Source organism: Xenopus tropicalis, chromosome 8 (assembly GCF_000004195.4).
Source record: "Xenopus tropicalis strain Nigerian chromosome 8, UCB_Xtro_10.0, whole genome shotgun sequence".
Lineage (NCBI taxonomy): Eukaryota > Metazoa > Chordata > Amphibia > Anura > Pipidae > Xenopus > Xenopus tropicalis.
Genome location: NC_030684.2, coordinates 8988251 through 9008145, shown reverse-complemented (window position 1 = coordinate 9008145; position 19895 = coordinate 8988251). Strand labels below are relative to the sequence as shown.

General features: G+C 47.0%; 1 protein-coding gene across 2 annotated transcripts in view; it reads right to left on the bottom strand.

The window, feature by feature from the left end:
* dab2ip (DAB2 interacting protein) overlaps positions 1-19895 on the bottom strand; it is a 362460-nt gene that overhangs the window by 301855 nt on the left and 40710 nt on the right. Inside the window, exon 1 of one of the 2 annotated variants that reach the window (XM_031892058.1) lies at positions 17231-17625. The exons of the other annotated variant lie outside the window; for it this stretch is intronic. The gene's annotated coding sequence lies outside the window, so the exon portion shown is untranslated. Of the gene's footprint in view, positions 1-17230; positions 17626-19895 lie in introns of those variants that run through there. 2 annotated transcript variants of the gene reach the window in all.

Here is a 19895-nt window from a genome sequence, read left to right as displayed (position 1 = left end):
GAAGCCGACGCTCGGCGCTAATTAGTGGCTCTTTTTATGTCGTTTGGGGAAGATGAAAGTTTATTTTCCCACAGCCTTTCCTACACATATAACTGTGAGACAGCCAAGGGGGCAGTAATGTTATAGAATGCCCAATTTTCAGCAACTTTTCAATTGGTCTTCATTATTTATTTGTTATAGTTTTTGAATTATTTGCCTTTTTTCCCAACTGCTGCTTTCCAATGGGGGTCACTGACCCCGGCAACCAAAAAACGATTGCCCTGTGAGGCTCCAGTTTTATTGTTATTGTTACTTTTTATAACTTTCTTTATTATTCAGTCCCTTTCCTAGTCATATACCAGTCTCTCATCCAAACCACTCCCTGGTTGCTAAGGTAACTTGGGCCCTAGCAACCAAATAACTGCTGAAACACCAAACTGGCGAGCTGCTAATTAGTGATGAGCAAATTTGTCCCGTTAAGCTTCACTGGAAACTTTGTGAAACGGTGAAAAAATCAGCGAAACGGGAAAAAAGTAGCGAAACGGGAAAAAAGTAGCGAAACGCGGAAAATGACACACGGGGAAAAAAAATTGACGGGCGCGAATCTATGCCTGGCGAAAAATTTCACTTAACCCTACTCCTGAACTGAAAATAAAATAGCTAACAAATAATAAAAAAACGAAGACCAATTGCAAATTGTCTCAGAATTTTACTCTCTACCTCATACAGTTAATTTAAAGCTGAACAACCGTTTTAGGAACGATAGGATTACAATAGAGAAGCAACATTCACTAGAGGTAGGTCAGAAAATATATTCCAGCCTACTTCATTATTCAGAACCAAGGCCGGAAGCATTCTTCTATTAAACACTTTTTTTTCTGCAATGGAAACCCCGCCCCCGAGGAGCAATGGGATGGGTTCATGTGCTGTCTTACAGTAGAATAAGGATAAAGAACTGAATCTGGCTTGTCAGGGTAGGAACGGAGCACTGGGAGAAATCCCAGTGGGTCCCATCAGATAGGGTTTCCACCTGGCCAGTATTTTACCGGCCTGGCCAGTAAAAATGATGCCTAATGCCAATGTTATTAATAGGTAAAAAAGGCAAAAATATAGGAAGGTCGGTATTCAGAGAGGGATTCAGAGAAGAAGATGCGCATGTGGAGGGGTGGGATAACCAAGGGGAGTAGGGGCCTCAGAAGCAGGTTAGAGATGGGTGTGGGGGGGTTTCAGCATTAGGTTTGCAATTGGGGGCCTCAGAAACAGGTTGGCCATAGGGGTAGGGGTCTTGTTGGCAGACACTGTCGGACCGGCCCACCAGGATACCAGGAAAACTCCCAGTGGGCCCAGGTGTCAGTAGGCCCTCCTGCTCACCCAATCATTTGCCTTGTATGCCTATACCATGGCCATTACTCAATTCTATATGAGAAGAAACAGAAGCAATGGAGGAAAGGATAGATAATAGTATGTAAAAAGAAGTCATCTTGGATCTTGTTAGGCCATCTTTTGAGTGTCAGTGGCACTGCACGTGCTCAGTGGGCATGAGATTTTTTTTTCAACCACTGCAGTAAATCAGCAGAGAAAAAGATGGGGAGCTACTGGGGGCATCATTAGAGGCACAGATCTGCCCTGCTAAAGGGGCTGTGGTTCCAAAGCCCAATCATACGGTGGCCCAATGCATTCATTCTGCTTTAAACCTGGCCAAATGCCCTAGTTCCTAGTCTCCAGGCACACACTCCTACTCTCAGGCAACCACTAGAGCACATAAGCATGATGCATGGTGACAGCTGGGTACCGACTCTAATAACACTGGTTATGGTTTATTCTGTACTTACTACACCAGCTCTATAACAGTAATGATCCAGGCATCCAAAGCGGACCACAGCTCGCCATCTTGGATCTTGTTAGGCCATCTTTTGAGGGTCAGTGGCACTGCACGTGCTCAGTGGCCATGGGATATTTTCAAACCACTAGATAGTCCCTGCAGTAAATCAGCAGAGAAGAAGATGGGGAGCTACTGGGGGCATCTTAAGAGGCACAGATCTGCCCTGCTAAAGGGGCTGTGGTTCCAAAGCCCAAGCATACGGTGGCCCAATGCGTTCATTCTGCTTTAAACCTGGCCAAATGCCCTAGTTCCTAGTCTCCAGGCACACAACCCTACTCCCAGGTAACCACTAGAGCACATAAGCATGATGCATGGTGGAAATATTGATATTTTTACAGCTGGGTACCGACTCTAATAACACTGGTTATGGTTTATTCTGTACTTACTACACCAGCTCTATAACAGTAATAATCAAGTAATCCAAAGATGACCACATCTCGCCATCTTGGATCTTGTTAGGCCATCTTTTGAGGGTCAGTGGCACTGCACGTGCTCAGCAGGCATGGGATATTTTCCAACCACTAGATAGTCCCTGCAGTAAATCAGCAGAGAAGAAGATGGGGAGCTACTGGGGGCATCATTAGAGGCACAGATCTGCCCTACTAAAGGGGCTGTGGTTCCAAAGCCCAAGCATACGGTGGCCCAATGCGTTCATTCTGCTTTAAACCTGGCCAAATGCCCTAGTTCCTAGTCTCCAGGCACACACTCCTACTCCCAGGCAACCACTAGAACATGATGCACGGTGGAAATATTGATATTTTTACCGACTCTAATAACCTCGTTCATTACTGGGCCCCAGACGCCCGATGTAAGAGCTGCGCGGGGCCCTCGCTGGGACGTCTAATGAGAGTCAAGATGTATAAACAATTAATTACTTACTGCGCTTCAAAAATATTACAGCCCCTTGTGGGAGGATTGATATTTGCTCCTTGCGTTGCAAGTAATATATCTGCCACTTAATTGCTTAATTAATTGTTTATTTTTCTTCCAGGCCGGGGCCCGAGCGCGCGTCTCGCTTTCTGGATTCCGATTACGTACGAGGAGTCGTCCCGGGATGAATATCATTTCAGCTTCTAACGCAGGATCGACCTCACTGAGACTCAAGGACGCGGCGAATGAAAAACACACATTAATTTTACAAGAGACGACGAGAGAGATAAAAACAACAAATATGATTACAAAATGGAGGTACAACATAGTCTTTCCCAGAAGTCAGATTTGATAGGATAAAGAGATCACTAATCAACTGAGAAACAGAAGCACCAACCCCCTTTATCACTCCCCATTGGGCAATGATCCCCCAACCAGTGGCTTTGGGGGTAACATGTTCCTCACCTCCCCCTCTGATGTTGCTCCAAAGTAGGCGCCATTTTTGAATTTCTGGCTTGGAGACAAGTTATGGAAGCCCAGAGACACAGTTTTACTCCAAGCAGAGCCTCCTACAGGACAGCAGTCCCCATGGGGCTACCAAATAGCCAATCACAGCCCTTATTTGGCACCCCCAAAGAACACCCCAAGTAGAGCCTCCTGCAGGATAGCAGTCCCCATGGGGCTACGAAACAGCCAATCACAGCCCTTATTTGGCACCCCCAAAGAACACCCCAAGTAGAGCCTCCTGCAGGATAGCAGTCCCCATGGGGCTACCAAACAGCCAATCACAGCCCTTATTTGGCACCCCCAAAGAACACCCCAAGCAGAGCCTCCTACAGGACAGCAGTCCACATGGGGCTACCAAATAGCCAATCACAGCCCTTATTTGGCACACCCAAAGAACACCCCAAGCAGAGCCTCCTACAGGACAGCAGTCCACATGGGGCTACCAAATAGCCAATCACAGCCCTTATTTGGCACACCCAAAGAACACCCCAAGCAGAGCCTTCTGCAGGACAGCAGTCCATATGGGGCTACCAAACAGCCAATCACAGCCCTTATTTGGCACCCCCAAAGAACACACCAAGCAGAGCCTCCTACAGGCCAGCAGTCCCCATGGGGCTACCAAACAGCCAATCACAGCCCTTATGTGGCACCCCCAAAGAACTTTTTCATGCTTGTGTGGCTCCACAACACTTTTTGCATCGGAGTGTGGCTCATGGGCAAAAAAACATTGGGGATCCCTGCCATTGGGGGTGTCTAATAGGTAATGGTTCTAACGCCACTATCTAGAAGACTAAGGTGTCCCCAAAAGGCACCGGGAGAAAATGAGAGAAAGTACTGGGGTTCAGCCCCCTATGTGACGTCACTTCCGCCTAGTGGAACGTACCAGAGTCTCCCCCTATGACAACTAAGTTGACAGCTGGGCTAGGAACATACCATTGTTATCCACCAAGACCCAAGAAACCCTCAACTCATGGTCCCCAGATGTCTCCAAACTCTGGATCAGAACTACTGTTGGGGAGCTGGGTTCACTGAAGAACAATCACTTCTAGAGGTCTCCTGTTCTAGATATAATAATTTACCTGAATTATTATGTCCAAATTATTTCTGCCCAGGGGTCTTCCACCCTTTCATTTTGTTCCTGCCTAATTTACAACTCTCCAAACTGAACAACATACAAAGATGAGCATGAGATGTTGGCAACAGATTCGGCAGTTTGGCCAAAGAGCCTGTAGTCTGGACAAGTTCAACACAATTTTCTGGGCAGCATTACCCACAATTAACAGGGTGTAAGAGATCTTGAGAGGGACTGGCCCTCAAAGTCTTGGAAGCTTCTCAAGCCAAGATGTATCCTATCAAAATGGTGGGTACAGACTCCATAGCAGTTGACGTTCAAGCCCCAGTTTGAAGGCCAACAAGCCCCCTTAGCTCATAACAAGGTTGCAAACAGGCAGCCATTCAGTCACCGTTCCAAGAATATCTAAGACATTAAAGAATGGTTCCCCCCAAATCTTTCTCAAACTGACCTCCAAGATGGACTTTCATGACTATCTAGGAGACCAAATTGGCAGTTTTTTAAAATCACCCCTAACCGGCCTTTAGGCTGCCCATGTCGGATCAAGGTATTGAGTCCTTCTGGGTTGGAGGCAGTCTAAAAACTGCTCCACAATGTTGATGCAGTTGCCAGACTCCTTGGTCTTCTCTATGGTCATTTAAAGAGACAGTGACACCAGAAATTATAACTTTTTTGTTTACAACTATCATAACATTGTCTTTGCACGAGCTTTAGAATTCTCCCATAAAAGTATATACCCAATGCTTTTACATTACCTTTGCATAATATGAAATCCTGACAGGGGAGGAGGGACTAAAACACTGATGTTACAAATTGTAACAACTTCTCCACAGTTTACAGACAGCCTGCAGGAACTACATAACCCACAATGCATTGCACTGGGATGTTCCTTTCCTTATTGGCATCACTTGTGCAGGGAATTGTGGGATTGGTAGGAGGCAGGCTGAGGGCTGGCGACTACTGTTACAAAATAGAACAGTTTAAAATGTAATAAGACAGTAAGCACAAACAATCTGCATGACAGAGAATGATTCAATTGACCCGACTAATCCTCATCCCATCAGGGGAAGTAATTGAACAGCCAGTGTCGAAATTAAACCTCTGGACGTCTCAGTCAATCACAAGGGAGAATAAATGTCCCCGTTACAATCCTGCAGCAAAGCGACTACAGCTGAACTAACAGTGATAGTTACACATAACTATAAACCCAGTGAGAATGAGGGATGAATGGGTATTGGGGAGTTGTATCAGGAGTCAGAACCAGCAGTGCAGGGAAGGGAAAGGGACAGACACAGTGACAGTTACACATAACTATAAACCCAGTGAGAATGAGGAATGAATGGATATTGGGGAGTTGTATCAGGAGTCAGAACCAGCAGTGCAGGGAAGGGAAAGGGACAGACACAGTGACAGTTACACATAACTATAAACCCAGTGAGAATGAGGGATGAATGGATATTGGGGAGTTGTATCAGGAGTCAGAACCAGCAGTGCAGGGAAGGGAAGGGACAGACACAGTGACAGTTACACATAACTATTAACCCAGTGAGAATGAGGAATGAATGGATATTGGGGAGTTGTATCAGGAGTCAGAACCAGCAGTGCAGGGAAGGGAAAGGGACAGACACAGTGACAGTTACACATAACTATTAACCCAGTGAGAATGAGGAATGAATGGATATTGGGGAGTTGTATCAGGAGTCAGAACCAGCAGTGCAGGGAAGGGAAAGGGACAGACACAGTGATAGTTACACATAACTATAAACCCAGTGAGAATGAGGGATGAATGGGTATTGGGGAGTTGTATCAGGAGTCAGAACCAGCAGTGCAGGGAAGGGAAAGGGACAGACACAGTGACAGTTACACATAACTATAAACCCAGTGAGAATGAGGGATGAATGGATATTGGGGAGTTGTATCAGGAGTCAGAACCAGCAGTGCAGGGAAGGGAAAGGGACAGACACAGTGATAGTTACACATAACTATAAACCCAGTGAGAATGAGGGATGAATGGGTATTGGGGAGTTGTATCAGGAGTCAGAACCAGCAGTGCAGGGAAGGGAAAGGGACAGACACAGTGACAGTTACACATAACTATAAACCCAGTGAGAATGAGGAATGAATGGATATTGGGGAGTTGTATCAGGAGTCAGAACCAGCAGTGCAGGGAAGGGAAAGGGACAGACACAGTGACAGTTACACATAACTATAAACCCAGTGAGAATGAGGAATGAATGGATATTGGGGAGTTGTATCAGGAGTCAGAACCAGCAGTGCAGGGAAGGGAAAGGGACAGACACAGTGACAGTTACACATAACTATATATATATATAATGTATGGGAATGACAGTACTATGAATGAAATACACACTGGGAGAGGGTTGGATAATGTACTTGTTAGAGAGCTCATTCTTTATGCACAATATCCCTGAAACACTTTAGAGAGACTGAACCAGAGGAAATGATGATTTGCACCGAGAGCAATTTCAGGCTTTGAGCTTTTCAAACCAACCAGCCATTGCTGCAATAATATCTCGAGGGGTCAATGATCTGGACCGGCATTACAATATCCTCCCCGCGCTTGGGCTTTTGTTCATTAACTTGTACGATTGCCTCGACACATGCAGATCAGCGGGAACGTATGCCGAGACACTAATTCTGGCCAGTCGGCTAAGGTAATGACTTTGCCCCAACTCACTGTTCATAAAACATCTTCAGCAGGGTCGATATATTGCCTGAAGGGCATATTTGCATCTTTTAAAGTGCAACAGCACAGAGAGTGATTGCTAACACTATGCCCAGAGCATTCCTTCTCTGTATATTTGTATTTATACATATGGGAGGGAGGTGCCATAGTGTTTCCCTTAGACAGTACAGTATGGGGGTACAGCTTATTGTGTGCCCAGAACATTCCTTCTCTGTATATTTGTATTTATACATATAGGAAGGAGGTGCCATAGTGTTTCCCTTAGACAGTACATTATGGGGGTACAGCTTATTGTGTGCCCAGAACATTCCTTCTCTGTATATTTGTATTTATACATATGGGTAGGAGGTGCCATAGTGTTTCCCTTAGACAGTACAGTATGGGGGTACAGCTTATTGTGTGCCCAGAACATTCCTTCTCTGTATATCTGTATTTATACAGACGTAGAACGTACCATGTAGGGGGGAAATAGGGACTGTAAATAAAGTGCACTCCCGCTGTAGATGGGGAAGTGACAGGTGTTTTGTGGGATTCTTTCCCTTTTCCACTTTCAACCTCAATTTATTTATGTTAAACAAGTTCCAGAGCAGCGTTACGCATGCCCTAACCAATGGCGGAGGCTCCATAAAGCTCAGAGCATTCCGGCTCATCTAGGCCGGGTTCCAGCACAGTATGTAACGGAGGCATAAAGCATAAATCAAGCAAAGGAGATGACTGTGTGGGCTTTAGCATTAGATACACAGAGAGAAGGAACAGGACATTCTCCAAGTGAGCCCTATAGGCCCCTCAGTGGGACTGTTAGGTGAACGGAGACGTTTCTAAAATATAAATGTCTTGGAAAGGGTCCAACGAGGGGAAAACTCTGTGTGTTAACAAAGTAAACTCTCTGCAGTCATAACAGTCTGTGTCGTTAGCCAGCTAAGGAAATCCGACCTTCAGAGTGCTCCAGTCAGGCTTATATATTATGGCCAACTGTTGCCTTTACAAACATGATGATCCCTTATACAGTACAGTGTGCCCAGAGCATTCCTTCTCTGTATATTTGTATTTATACATATGGGAGGGAGGTGCCATAGTGTTTCCCTTAGACAGTACAGTATGGGGGTACAGCTTATTGTGTGCCCAGAACATTCCTTCTCTGTATATTTGTATTTATACATATGGGAGGGAGGTGCCATAGTGTTTCCCTTAGACAGTACAGTATGGGGGTACAGCTTATTGTGTGCCCAGAACATTCCTTCTCTGTATACTTGTATTTATACATATGGGTAGGGGGTGCCATAGTGTTTCCCTTAGACAGTACAGTATGGGGGTACAGCTTATTGTGTGCCCAGAACATTCCTTCTCTGTATATTTGTATTTATACATATGGGAGGGAGGTGCCATAGTGTTTCCCTTAGACAGTACAGTATGGGGGTACAGCTTATTGTGTGCCCAGAACATTCCTTCTCTGTATATTTGTATTTATACATATGGGTAGGGGGTGCCATAGTGTTTCCCTTAACAGTACAGTATGGGGGTACAGCTTATTGTGTGCCCAGAACATTCCTTCTCTGTATATTTGTATTTATACATATGGGTAGGGGGTGCCATAGTGTTTCCCTTAACAGTACAGTATGGGGTACAGCTTATTGTGTGCCCAGAACATTCCTTCTCTGTATATTTGTATTTATACATATGGGTAGGGGGTGCCATAGTGTTTCCCTTAGACAGTACAGTATGGAGGTACAGCTTATTGTGTGCCCAGAACATTCCTTCTCTGTATATTTGTATTTATACATATGGGAGGGAGGTGCCATAGTGTTTCCCTTAGACAGTACAGTATGGGGGTACAGCTTATTGTGTGCCCAGAACATTCCTTCTCTGTATATTTGTATTTATACATATGGGAGGAAGGTGCCATAGTGTTTCCCTTAGACAGTACAGTATGGGGGTACAGCTTATTGTGTGCCCAGAACATTCCTTCTCTGTATATTTGTATTTATATGTATGGGAGGGAGGTGGAGGTGCCATAGTGTTTCCCTTAGACAGTACAGTATGGGGGTACAGCTTATTGTGTGCCCAGAACATTCCTTCTCTGTATATTTGTATTTATACATATGGGAGGGAGGTGCCATAGTGTTTCCCTTAGACAGTACAGTATGGGGGTACAGCTTATTGTGTGCCCAGAACATTCCTTCTCTGTATATTTGTATTTATACATATGGGAGGGAGGTGCCATAGTGTTTCCCTTAGACAGTACTATTATCATTATTGCTACTATTATTACAATTATAATTATTAATATAACTATTATTAACATTACAATAATAATAATAATAATAATAATTAGTATAACCCTAGCTGTGCTGGATAAGCCAAGGCAGAGGAGCCGCTCATTAGACACGCGAGTACAGAGGCTACAGGGATACAATAGCAGAAGGTACAGTGAGCAGTAGGTAACACAACCGTCAGGCTATGGCAACATCTGTACTGGATAATGCCCCTCTGATCCAAGGGGGGCAGTTAGCTTTTGGGGCATAACAGCCAACATGTGACCCTTTTCAAAATGGCGGCTTCCCCAAATCTCCCCCTAACTGGCCTTCAGGTCACGGCTCCAGGCCAGCAGGACCCTGTTTAGCCAAATAAAAAAACATAGATTTCTCATGACTAAAATCAAATATTATATTAATATTAAAGGAAAACTAAACCCCCAGAATGAATACGTAACCAACAGACAGTTTATATTATGTTTAGTGACCTATTAAAGAATCTCCCCAAACTGGAATATATATATCAGTAAATATTGCCCTTTTACATCCTTTCCCTTGAGCCGCCATTTAGTGACGGGCTGTGTGCTCCCTCAGAGATCAGCTGACAGGAAGTGATGCAGCTCTAACTGTAACAGGAAGTAGTGTGGGAGCAAAAGGCAGAACTCTGCCCATTCATTGGCTGATGGGGCCTAGCATGTATGTGTGCCTTGGCTTGTTTGTGTGCACTGTGACTCCTATGATCCTAGGGGGCGGCCCTTAGTACTTGAAATGGCAGTTTCCTATTTAGGATTACCCAATAGCATTTGTATAAAAATGGTTAATTTAGATGAAGCAGAGACCTACATTGTTTGGGGGTATAGTTTGCCTTTAAACTAAGGGTACACTGCCCCTTTAATAAGGCCACAATGAAGATGTATTATTGGTTTCTTTTCACACAAAGGCGCGTCTTTAACTTAATTATGATCCAATCATTGACCCCCAGGCCAAACAATTGGATTGGCCCAATATGGCCCAGTACAAGTTGGCCACATTGGGGTTAGATCTGCTTGTGCAGCTGCTCCCACTAGGGTGGGGGGGCCCATCCCGAAGGCCAAGCACCCTGATTTAGCTCGATAACTGTTTTGCTATTAACTGGGGAACTAGGGTTGCCACCTTTCCAGCACAGGAAATTTAGACAAGGAGGCGGGGCATGATGTCATTGGGTGGGGCATGATGTCACAGGGCGGGCTGTTGACATCATGGGGGCGGGGCATGATGTTGTTGGGTGGGGCATGATATCACAGGGCGGGCTGTTGACATCATGGGGGCGGGGCATGATGTTATTGGGAGGGGCATGATGTCACAGGGCGAGCGGTTTATATCATGGGGGTGGGGCATGATGTTATTGGGTGGGGCATGATGTCACAGGGTGGGCTGTTGACATCATGGGGCGGGCATGATGTTATTGGGTGGGTCATGATATCACAGGGCTGGCTGTTGATATCATGGGGGCGGGTCATGATGTTATTGGGTGGGGCATGATCTCACAGGGCGGGCTGTTGATATCATGGGGGCGGGTCATGATGTTATTGGGTGGGGCATGATGTCACAGGGCGAGCTGTTGACATCATGGGGGCGGGGCATGATGTTATTGGGTGGGGCATGATGCCACAGGGCGGGCTGTTGTTATCATGGGGGCGGGGCATGATGTTATTTGGTGGGGCATGATGTCACAGGGCGAGCTGTTGACATCATGGGGGCGGGGCATGATGTTATTGGGTGGGGCATGATGCCACAGGGCGGGCGGTTTATATCATGGGGGTGGGGCATGATGTTATTGGGTGGGGCATGATGTCACAGGGTGGGCTGTTGACATCATGGGGCGGGCATGATGTTATTGGGTGGGTCATGATATCACAGGGCTAGCTGTTGATATCATGGGGGCGGGTCATGATGTTATTGGGTGGGGCATGATCTCACAGGGCGGGCTGTTGATATCATGGGGGCGGGTCATGATGTTATTGGGTGGGGCATGATCTCACAGGGCGGGCTGTTGATATCATGGGGGCGGGTCATGATGTTATTGGGTGGGGCATGATGTCACAGAGCGGGCTGTTGACATCATGGGCGCAGGGCATGATGTTATTGGGTGTGGCATGATGTCACAGGGCGGGCTGTTGACAACAAGGGGGCGGGCTATGGAACAGCAGTCGGCAATTGGCCAATCACTGCATCGGTCTTGGAGAATCCAGCCCAGGTTGTCCAATTAGGGAAAACCAGGCAGGCAGTTTTGACCCTGACCGCCCTACTGAAAACCTAAAAAAAGACCAACTGCAACTCCACGCTTGGGAAGTTCAAGTTTGATTTCCCCTTTACTCCATGTAAGGAATATACGCCTACATATTACTGATGTGACGTAACTATAGACAAAAGGGCCCCGCGCTTCCCACGGGTGGGCTGAGATATTCGCGCGCGGACGCCGCGCCAGTGACAGCCATTGTTCCGTCGGTTACAAGGACTTTTTATATCTGTAGGAAAAAAAAATGAAAAGAAAATAAAGCTTTTTTTTCTGCCTGCGCCGTCACCCACCGAAATCCCCCCTCGCCGATTACTCATCTAAACACCGCTTTATTCTGTCAGCCACTGGGAACAATACAGAATGCCGGGCGCAAGCGCCAAACTTGTCAAGGCCGCGAAAGTCATTAAACGCGTCAGGATAGAGAGGCGAATCGCTCGGCCGTCGCTAAGATACAAAGATGTTAAATTACACGCAGAGAAACTTTCGTACAACACTAAAAATAAGCATTTAGCTGCTGTTCCTTCTGTATTTGTGTAATAGCAGAATAATCAGGGGGAGTCAGACTTCTGATATCCTTATCATTTACAGTAGGGGGTACATTATCCCTTATAATACATGAGTGATACTCAGAGTTCCCTGTATAACTCAGCCTGCAGCCTTGTGCCTTTATATTGGCACAGAACCCCTCAGTGACTGCTAATATCCTTATCATTTACAGTAGGGGGTACATTATCCCTTATAATACATGAGTGATACTCAGAGTTCCCTGTATAACTCAGCCTGCAGCCTTGTGCCTTTATATGGGCACAGAACCCCTCAGTGACTGCTAATATCCTTATCATTTACAGTAGGGGGTACATTATCCCTTATAATACATGAGTGATGCTCAGAGTTCCCTGTATAACTCAGCCTGCAGCCTTGTGCCTTTATATGGGCACAGAACCCCTCAGTGACTGCTAATATCCTTATCATTTACAGTAGGGGGTACATTATCCCTTATAATACATGAGTGATACTCAGAGTTCCCTGTATAACTCAGCCTGCAGCCTTGTGCCTTTATATGGGCACAGAACCCCTCAGTGACTGCTAATATCCTTATCATTTACAGTAGGGGGTACATTATCCCTTATGATTCTTATGGGGGTACTTTTTCTTTCTCAATAACACCGTTTACACAGCAAATAATTCCCTCTGCCATTTAACATTTCATTCTTGAACCAACAAATGTATTTGTAGCTGTAATATTGGTGTGTAGGCGCCATCTCAGTGCCTTGTGCCTGAGTCTGAGCTTTCAGCCAGCGCTACACATTAGAACTGCTTTCAGCTAACCTATTGTTTCTCCTACTCCCATGTAACTGGAGGAGTCCCAAGCCGGACTTGGATTTCTTACTATTGAGTGCTATTCTGATACCTACTGGGAGCTGCTATCTTGCTCCCTTCCCATTGTTCTGCTGATCGGCTGCTGGGGGTGAGGGGGGGATATCACTCCAACTTGCAGCGCAGCAGTAAAGTGTGCCTGAAGATTATCAGAGCACAGGTCACATGGCTGTGGCACCCTGGGAAATGAAGAAACACAAACATGTTTTCCCATGACAGTATTGCTTAACTAACCCTAAATCTAAATGTACCCATAAATCTGACATTACGGAGTCGGGGCTGTCAGTACTCAGACACGGCGGTGACGGTAAATCGATAGGCAAGGACGCCCCCGCGCTTCGGAGAGCAGGCTTGCGGGAAACGTTCCGCTATATTGGGCTTAAGGGAGCGAGATGGGCACGGTGGTGGCGGCTCAACTGCCAAATGAGCCTCTATCCCTCAGCCATTACTGTGCCCTAGTTGCAGCGAGACGGCCAGACAGCAGTCGGCACTCCGACGGGAACATCAGGAGCTGTCTCACACGCCTGTCACATACAGAAGGAGAGTGGAAATGATAAGCGGCCTCTTTATATCAGCATTAGACAGCTAGCGACCCTCTCTCCCTGTATAGAAGCCTGTTATGTAACCGCCACACATATATAGCGATAAATAGCTCTTTCTTAAAGGGCCGGTTCACCTTTATTTGTTATAGAATGGACAATTCAAAGCAATTTTTTAATTACACTTTATTATTTATTTTGAATCGCTTTTGAGTTATTTGCCTTCTTCTTGTGACTCTTTCCAGGTTTCAAATGGGGGTCACTGACCCCGGCAGCCAAAAAAACTTTAGTTCTGTGTTGCTACTGTGTCCTGACATCATTCATGGGCAGGGCTATGATGTAGGGGGTGGGGAAATGGGCAGGGTTATAGGCGGAGCAGAGGGTGGCCCGTGGTTATAAAGTAAATGGGCAGCGGAGGGGGCACAATAGGGCACAATAGGGGTGGGGACTGGGGGAAGTGGATGGTGATTGGGTGGAAACCTTTTTATGAAATCTGTACCGGCAGGATGGGGAGGGGCATAAGTGGGTGGGCAGTGATGTAAATGGAAGATGTAGTGATGTCACAGGGCAGAGTTGTGATGTCAAAGGGGCGGAATTAGGTGAATATCAGAGCAAAAAGGGGCGGATTGGAAGCGGATCAGGGGTTGATTGACAAGTACAGTACCAGCCCCGGCCCTGGCTAGTACCAGCTAAGCCAGTAACATGCCACGTGGCAACCCGAGGTGGAACATAAGTGCAGTTTTGAAGATGGGGCAGAGCAGTGGGGCCCCAATTTATTGGCTACTAAGTACCACCTTCCAGAGGACCAGTTGGCCAGGGCCAAGGATGTCCCCCCCGGGCACGTTTCACTTACACATGCTCAGGGGAGGATGTCGGGACCCCCTGCAGGGAGGTTAGGGGGCGTGGCGGGGGCTCCTGCAGGAGGGGGTTAGGGAGGCGCAGTGGGGGCCCCTGCAGGGAGGTTAGGGGGTGCAGCAGGGGGCCCTGCAGGAGGGGGGTTAGGGAGGCGCAGTGGGGGCCCCTGCAGGGAGGTAAGGGGGCACAGCGGGGGCCCCTGCAGGAGGGGGTTAGGGGGGTGCAGAGGGGGCCCCTGCAGGGGTGCGGGTGACGCGCCCAGCGGGGGCACCTTTGGGGGTGTGGGCCTCGGGGGCATAGCCCAGGTGGAGCCTGCACCCCCCAGTCCAACCCTGCAGTTGGCTAACAGTTAGGGTCCCCTGGAGAGTAAGTAATATTATGGGGTGCCATAATTACAGTTTGGGGGTGTCAGTATAGTGCACAAAGGAACCACAGCAGAACATTTAATAACCTGGTTCACTGGGGGGGGGGGGGGCTCCATTGTTTTTAGGTTTTCTACTCTTATAAACACAAAATTCCTATTTTCCCGCAATCCTGTCGGCAGAGGTTCCCTGCACCTGTAGTCCCCGCAGATGGGTGGGATAAAAAAGCCCCCGTTGTCGGTTACTCTGAGCTACCGCAGGCCGCACAGCAAACACGAGAAGAATAAAGAACACATGTTTCCAGTTAAAATTCCCATACGCTTATTATTATTATTCTATAGCGCCGGCGGCGACGGCATCACCCACCCTACTAACCTTCTGTTTGACCCACACAGGTGCAGGGAGAGAGTATTAGTTTCGTTGCTGGCTTCCTGTTGCAAGGCTATTATGGAACAGATCCTTAGGGAACATTAAAGGGCAAGTAAAGCAAGAGAAAACGCTACACTGAAATAGCACAAAACAGAAACGACTAATAATGACTGCCCGGAAGGCACAGATATCTCTATACATGTCCCCCCCCCCAGCGATACAGCGCAGACTGACACCTGCGGCCACTTCTAACCCCCGACGAAAGGTCTAAGGAAGTCTTTGAGTCTGACAAGTACAGGCTGGAATGAAAAATCACCCCCACACAGAAGATAATGAGCATTGTGGGTACAGATTTCTACCTGCATGGATTGTCTAAGCAGTGAAATGCTTTCCTCAGCTCTTCTATGGGGCCTAGGTTCTGATTCTTTCCTGTTTGTACCCCCTACTGTAAGTGATAAGGATATTAGAGGGGTTCTGTGACCACAAGGCTGCAGGCTGAGTTATACAGGGAACTTTGAGTATCACTCATGTATTATAAGGGATAATGTACCCCCTACTGTAAATGATAAGGATATTAGCAGTCACTGAGGGGTTCTGTGCCCCCCATATAAAGGCACAAGGCTGCAGGCTGAGTTATACAGGGAACTCTGAGTATCACTCATGTATTATAAGGATAATGTACCCCCTACTGTAAATGATAAGGATATTAGCAGTCACTGAGGGGTTCTGTGCCCATATAAAGGCACAAGGCTGCAGGCTGAGTTATACAGGGAACTCTGAGTATCACTCATGTATTATAAGGGATAATGTACCCCCTACTGTAAATGATAAGGATATTAGCAGGCACTGAGGGGTTCTGTGCCCCCCATATAAAGGCACAAGGCTGCAGGCTGAGTTATACAGGGAACTCTGAGTATCACTCATGTATTATAAGGGATAATGTACCCCCTACTGTAAATGATAAGGATATCAGAATCCTATTGTTTGTGCATGCAAACACAACAGAAACATTATTATTTGCCCTTGGTCAGTTGTTACAAATTTTCACGCCATTCTTTCCGCCACAGGTGCTGTGCCACATGCAAGGTGGATTGCTAGCTCCTGTGCAGCAATACGTTTTGCTTTTTTATACTTTTATCAACTTTTTTTTAGGTGCCCAGCATCTGGCTGGCACAGGGGGCCTCATTTTCATTAAGAGAGCTGGAAGAAAAAGGGCAAAGGGCCTATTAAGCTAGCAGGGAGTTTTCCAATTGGCACCACAAACCCATTTAGCACCGGTACTGTTCAGCACCACTTAATCTGGGGTGGGATATCAGTTTTCTGGTGGGACCTAGGAGACCCAGTTCAACCATGCAGCAGTTAGAGGCAAACCGAAGAGCTTACGATTCACAGGATACTGCATGCTGCTGCCGACACGCATTCTAAGCAGAGAGACCCGTGCAGCGGCTGCAGTACCGGCCGGGGGAGAGCAGATCTCTGCAGCAGAAGTTTAAATACCAAACCCACTTTATGGGCCCCAGTGATGGCAGAACCGCTTGGGCTGCACCCACTTGTGCCAACGACACCAAGCAAAGGGAACATCTCCCCATATGGGAAATAGATTTGACTCCCTTGATACATGAAAATGAAATAATACATCAATGTGATTAAATGCAGTCGTCCTTATCAACAGAATCCGGCATGTTAACAGTTAAACAACACATGATCCCCAGGCAGCAAACACATGGTTAATAAAATCAGAAACAGGGATCAAAATAAACAAGCCGGATAGCCAGACAGCGAGCCAATGGACTCTGCAGCAATACCGACCATTACGGTAAGTTCTGTGGGATTCTGTATAACCTGCTGACTGGGGGAAAGTTCCGACACTTTGATCCATATGGCAGCACCGCTCGGTACTGATTGCCCCACACCTGAAGCTGTAACCCGACCCGGTGATTGAAATTCTGCAGCCACCTGGCTGCACAAAAACTGCCCATAAATACAATGTCCCATAAATAAAAAGCTGCAAAGTTTATTTTGAATAAACCCTACAAACCGGCGGTGGCAGGGGTTTGGTCATCAGGGTGCCAGGATATTTAAACTCAGTGGTAACCACCCTAGCAACCGGGAAAGTCCCAAGCCCAGAAAGGCAGCCTGCCCTTGGAATATGAAGCAGCAGAACAAGCCCAGGCTTCTTACCTTCAGCAGCAGATGGGATTCCTGGGCTCTCCCTGCAGGACCTTCATTTCCACAGCAGACTCCAAAGATCAACAAGTAGCCTCCCCCCCACCCTTAATTAATTTTAATGGCTGGATTAGGTGGGGGTTTCTCCAATCACAGCGCCGTAATGTGCCGGGCATGGGCAGGTTGGGCACCGAGCAGTTCCCTCCGCATTCCTGGGGTATCAGGGGGGCCCCTTTAATGTAGTCCCAGGCTCAAACTCCTTGAGGGGGATCACATTTGCCCCCCGTGCTGCTTCCCCCCCACTCCAAGCTCCACCAATCAGTGCAGGGCTCTCACACAGGCAGCCTTGGTGCTGCAGCACAGTCTGAGACTCCAGGAAGATGAATGACTGCAGAAAATGAATAAGCAGAGAGCTAAGTGGGACAGCCCCCCACCCAGACAGATCCTCCCCCTGTGAGATACAGTATCCCCGGCCCCACAGGGCACAGCCAAACACAGGGGGGGGCATGTACCACTGTCTTATACCCCCCCACTCACTGCCCCCTGTGACTCCATACAAATAGCACATGCCCCCCCCCCCCCAACTGGCACCGGGGGCCAAACTGCTGCAGTATGTTTCTTTAACGGGGATGTAACCCAAACTTGGAACTTTGCCCAATAAATAGAATTCTAAGCAAAATCCCAATATCCATTCATCCCTCATTCTCATTGGGTTTATAGTTATGTGTAACTGTCACTGTGTCTGTCCCTTTCCCTTCCCTGCACTGCTGGTTCTGACTCCTGATACAACTCCCCAATACCCATTCATTCCTCATTCTCACTGGGTTTATAGTTATGTGTAACTGTCACTGTGTCTGTCCCTTTCCCTTCCCTGCACTGCTGGTTCTGACTCCTGATACAACTCCCCAATATCCATTCATTCCTCATTCTCACTGGGTTTATAGTTATGTGTAACTGTCACTGTGTCTGTCCCTTTCCCTTCCCTGCACTGCTGGTTCTGACTCCTGATACAACTCCCCAATATCCATTCATTCCTCATTCTCACTGGGTTTATAGTTATGTGTAACTGTCACTGTGTCTGTCCCTTTCCCTTCCCTGCACTGCTGGTTCTGACTCCTGATACAACTCCCCAATATCCATTCATTCCTCATTCTCACTGGGTTTATAGTTATGTGTAACTGTCACTGTGTCTGTCCCTTTCCCTTCCCTGCACTGCTGGTTCTGACTCCTGATACAACTCCCCAATATCCATTCATTCCTCATTCTCACTGGGTTTATAGTTATGTGTAACTGTCACTGTGTCTGTCCCTTTCCCTTCCCTGCACTGCTGGTTCTGACTCCTGATACAACTCCCCAATATCCATTCATTCCTCATTCTCACTGGGTTTATAGTTATGTGTAACTGTCACTGTGTCTGTCCCTTTCCCTTCCCTGCACTGCTGGTTCTGACTCCTGATACAACTCCCCAATATCCATTCATTCCTCATTCTCACTGGGTTTATAGTTATGTGTAACTGTCACTGTGTCTGTCCCTTTCTCCTCTCTGCACTGCTGGTTCTGACTCCTGATACAACTCCCCAATACCCATTCATTCCTCATTCTCACTGGGTTTATAGTTATGTGTAACTGTCACTGTGTCTGTCCCTTTCTCCTCTCTGCACTGCTGGTTCTGACTCCTGATACAACTCCCCAATACCCATTAATTCCTCATTCTCACTGGATTTATAGTTATGTGTAACTGTCACTGTGTTTGTCCCTTTCCCTTCCCTGCACTGCTGGTTCTGACTCCTGATACAACTCCCCAATACCCATTCATTCCTCATTCTCACTGGGTTTATAGTTATGTGTAACTGTCACTGTGTCTGTCCCTTTCCCTTCCCTGCACTGCTGGTTCTGACTCCTGATACAACTCCCCAATACCCATTCATTCCTCATTCTCACTGGGTTTATAGTTATGTGTAACTGTCACTGTGTCTGTCCCTTTCCCTTCCCTGCACTGCTGGTTCTGACTCCTGATACAACTCCCCAATATCCATTCATTCCTCATTCTCACTGGGTTTATAGTTATGTGTAACTGTCACTGTGTCTGTCCCTTTCCCTTCCCTGCACTGCTGGTTCTGACTCCTGATACAACTCCCCAATATCCATTCATTCCTCATTCTCACTGGGTTTATAGTTATGTGTAACTGTCACTGTGTCTGTCCCTTTCCCTTCCCTGCACTGCTGGTTCTGACTCCTGATACAACTCCCCAATACCCATTCATTCCTCATTCTCACTGGGTTTATAGTTATGTGTAACTGTCACTGTGTCTGTCCCTTTCCCTTCCCTGCACTGCTGGTTCTGACTCCTGATACAACTCCCCAATATCCATTCATTCCTCATTCTCACTGGGTTTATAGTTATGTGTAACTGTCACTGTGTCTGTCCCTTTCCCTTCCCTGCACTGCTGGTTCTGACTCCTGATACAACTCCCCAATACCCATTCATTCCTCATTCTCACTGGGTTTATAGTTATGTGTAACTGTCACTGTGTCTGTCCCTTTCCCTTCCCTGCACTGCTGGTTCTGACTCCTGATACAACTCCCCAATATCCATTCATTCCTCATTCTCACTGGGTTTATAGTTATGTGTAACTGTCACTGTGTCTGTCCCTTTCCCTTCCCTGCACTGCTGGTTCTG